The 4,287-nt window shown below is 33.6% G+C and overlaps 1 pseudogene; it reads left to right on the top strand.

Moving 5' to 3' along the window:
- Window positions 1–2,631: 2,631 nt before the first annotated feature.
- LOC115508529 lies at window positions 2,632–3,406 on the top strand (annotated as a pseudogene).
- The last annotated feature ends 881 nt before the right edge of the window (window positions 3,407–4,287 follow it).

Below are 4,287 nucleotides of genomic sequence, written 5' to 3'. Positions count from 1 at the left end.
ACGCCCCTATTTATTTATTTTTGAAAGAGACAGAGGCACGGCGAGAGGATGAGCGGCAGAGAGAGGGTGAAAAAGAGAATCCCAAGCAGGCTCTGCACTGGCAGCACAGAGCCAGATGGGGGGCTGGAACTCACCATGAGATCGTGACCTAAGCTGAAACCAAGAGTTGGAAGCTTAACCAACTGAACCACCCCAGATGCCCCATTTACTAATACATATATTTTAAAGGGATTAAAAATAAACTAAAAAAGGGGATTTTTACTGCTTTTACTTTCACTTAATTTTTATTTTTAAATATTTTTCACATTTCATACATGCAAAATATAGATAATATATATGACAACTAAAAATAATACCATTAAGAAAAGTTTCAGTCTTCAATGACTACATTCATACCTTGAAAATTGAACTTATTTTTGAGATCCACTGGGTGTTCCTTGTTTTGCTATCTAAAGGTCTTGAATTTTTTACACATCATTTTCTTTCATTTATTTCTATATATATTGTATATATGTGTATATACATTTATTTCCATATGTATCATATACACGTGTATATACATTAAGACATATATGTATATACATATATATTTCATTATATTTTATAACATATTTTTCATTTTGCTAGTTTTTATATGTATATTAAAGGTTTATGCTATGTTTATTATTTGGGGGACTCAATATTATGTTTTTAATTAATTAATTTAGCTATGTTTATTCATTTTAATTGATGCGTAGGATTCCATTCTGGTGATATTCCACAACTTATTCATGATTTTGTGAAGCAATGTTTTCCCGGTTTTCTTATGTAGTTGGAACAATATTATATATGTCGCCTGTTGCATAGGAGAAAGGATTTCTCTAGGGTATATACCTAGTAATAAAATCATCAGGTCGTAGTTTAGATGTAGCAAACTTCCTTCTGACAAGTAACTGGTAACTCTTTAAGAGATTGTAAGCATTATTAGTATTTTTTCAGATCCAGTGTTTTCAGATTTTTTTTTAAAAAACTTCATCTTATCAGTTGGTTCTGAGAATTACATATTCTCTGTTTATTGATTTATCCATTGGGACATGGCTATTTCCTTATACAGAATTTCGTCACATCATAGGGTTAGTAATCCATAAGACATGCAGTACCTGATATCTGAAGTCTTAGCAGTTACCATCAATAATAGGCATGTGAATCAAATGCACTGGCTCTTCTTTAACTCAGCTAACTTCATTCTACTACAGAGATAAAAATAAGCAGTGTTAGACTCTTCATTTAAGGTTTTTATTTTATATGCACAGGTGATATACGGATGGATATTGTGTGTGTGTGTGTGTGTGTGTGTGTGTGTGTGTGTTTGTGTGTGTGTAAGGTGGCTTAGTGGTTAATTTGGGGTCTGTGAAGGTCAGTCAATGAAGCCTTCTATTTTTATCTACCTTTATGTTGCATTTCAGTGTGGAAAAGACTAAGCAATAGGGAAAAGAAAGGAAGAAAAAAAAGGAAAATCAAACCCATTAACATTTCAAAAATTTATCCTACTAGATAAATTAAAGTGCTTCAGAATTTTCAGCCACAGAATATCTTGCATCTCTCTAGCAACATAAACCAAAAAATAGCTATTCCAGCTTCATTTACCCACTATGAATATTTTCAAGGTTAAAAGAACAAACCAGATATATGAAGAATCAGCAAGATCTTGAATGAAGTAACATAAGGGAAAACTAAGGCAATAAGGAGAAAGAAGGAGAGAGAAAGAGTGGAAACAAAGGAGATGTGAGAAGTTAGAGGAAAATGAAAAAATGTAAACTTTCATCAACAGGAATTAGGATTCCTTTGGGCTTATGTTTATCTCCCTTCCCAGTCAAGTATTTCTTTTGGAGAAAATGTTTGCTTTCTTCTTTTGTCCTCTTTTCTCTTCACCCCTTTTCCCATTTCTGTAGCCATTATGTAATTTTCATTCACTTACAATTATTCAGCTTTCATCCTCAAATCTACTATTTTAGAACAGCTTGTCTAAAAGAGTATGATTTTATTTTTTTTAGTTTTATATTTAAAATAATTATTTTATGTTTATTTTTGAGAGAGAGACAGAGCACAAGTTGGGGAGGGGCAGAGGGAGACACAGAATCTGAAACAGGCTCCAGGCTCCAAGCTGTCAACACAGAGCCGGACATGGGGCTTGAACCCACAAATGGTGAGATCATGACCTGAGCCTAAGCCAACTGAGCCACCCAGGCACCCCTAGAAGAATATGACTTTTAAAGATAACTGCTGTTGCCAAGTGTCTGTCTTCTGTTGTTCTCTTTTTGTTTTGTTTTGTTTTTCATTTCCTATATACAGAAAAAAATAGTCTCAGGGTCAATATAAAAATGAATTTGTATTTGTAGTCAAAGTTTTAGACAAGGAAGGAACACTTTAGAAGGAACACTTACTGAGAAAAAAAAGTTACTATTGTAACTAACTACATAATTTGACCAAAGCATAATTTTTGATTACATAATTATCACCAATATTAAAACTATTGGTTAAAACTAAACCTTGTATGTTAAAATAGATTTCTCAACTTTGAAAGTTTCTTTAGGATTAAATATAGGATTAATTTTATTTAAAATTAATAAGATGGCTTTTCTGGCTGGAACCATGGAGGGTGCAGAAGAGAAGGAAAAGGAGATTCCTGCTGTGCTAGAAACCCTTAGGAAAAAAGCGAAGGAATTTCAGAGTTGAAGATCAAGCATCTGGGAAGGAAGTTTGCCCAAAAGATGCTTCGAATGGTAAGGAGGAAGTTCATTTATGAAAAAGCTAAGCATTACCACAAGCATATAAGCAGTTATACAAACCTGAGATTCAAATGGCTGGGATGGCAAGAAAAACTGGCAAGTTCTATGTTCCTGCAGAACTAAATTGGCTTTTGTCATCAGGGTCAAAGGTATCAATGGTGTGAGCCTAAAGTTTCAAAAGGTGTTGCAGCTTCTTTGCCTTCACCAGATGTTCAATGTCACCTTTGTTAAACTTAACAAGGCTTCTGTTAACATGCTAAGGATTGTGTAACCATACATGGGGGTGAGGAGAGTACCCAAACCTGAAGTTGGTGAATGAATTGATGTACAAGTATGGTTATGGCAAAGTCAATAAGAAATGAATTGTCCTGACAGATAACACATTGATTGTTTGATCTCTTGGTAAATATGGCATCATCTGCATGGAGGATCTGAACCATGAGATCTATATTGTTGGAAAATGTTTCAAAGAAGCAAACAACTTTTTATGGCCCTTCAAATTATCATCTCCAGGAGAGAGAATGAAGAAAAAGACCACCCATTCTGTAGAAGGTGGAAATGCTGGCAACAGGGAAGATCAGTTCAATAAACTTATTATAAAGATGAACCAAGGTGTCTACTATGATTACTTTTTGTAATCTGGTCAGTTAATAAATAACTACTTTCAAATTGAAAAAATAAATGAAAAGTAAAATTAATAAGATGGACAAATCATTTATCATAGAAGTGATTATTTTATCCACGCATAACCCTAAAGCACCCTGATTTACTCACTTCATTGTAAGGGTTCATTGTTTTTGAGATATAAGCATAAGTAAAACATGAACAGTGTTGGAAATAAACATTGGAATTTTACTGAACATGAATTGCAAGTATTAATTAATGCAAAATACAATGTGCCTTACCTCAAATCTCAGAGTGATGTCTATCCATTCCACCTTAACAATGTCACACAGTGGCACTGTAAAATATTTTCAAGTTTAGAATGATACATTGTAGCCATTAATTCTCATGTAAAAACCACATTAAATAAGTCACTCTTCTCATTTTCAGCATGTCACAGGTTTATACAATATTAAATTGCTTGATCATTGAGGGTCAGTATCAGTTCAGTAGTAGAATATGAATAGAAGCCAATGAACACTATTTTGTCTATTGCTTGAATAATTTACTAATGTTGATGTGCCTGTAATAAATATAGTAAGTAGTAACAGTTTATGATCTCTGAGCAATAAGTTATAGAATGATAATTATCTGATTATCTTATGCTCTGGAAATACTATAATCAATAACCTGACTTCCAAAGGGAAAATAAACTGGAAAATAAAAGTTCCTTCTTTCAATGCTATCAAAGAATAATTTAAGAGGAGAAACTGATGCAGGCAGGCTGAGTCCAAAAACCCAGAAGTTTTCGTAGGACCAGCCAAGAGGGTCCTTGGCTTCATGCAGGATAGAAACCAAACTCAAGTCAGAGAAAGTGAAAACAGAGTTCAGTGAACAGCATGAGTGACAGAAAATA

This window comes from Lynx canadensis, chromosome A1, assembly GCF_007474595.2.
Source record: "Lynx canadensis isolate LIC74 chromosome A1, mLynCan4.pri.v2, whole genome shotgun sequence".
NCBI lineage: Eukaryota > Metazoa > Chordata > Mammalia > Carnivora > Felidae > Lynx > Lynx canadensis.
Note: the sequence above shows the minus strand (reverse complement) of the source record. Positions and strands in the feature narration are given on the sequence as shown.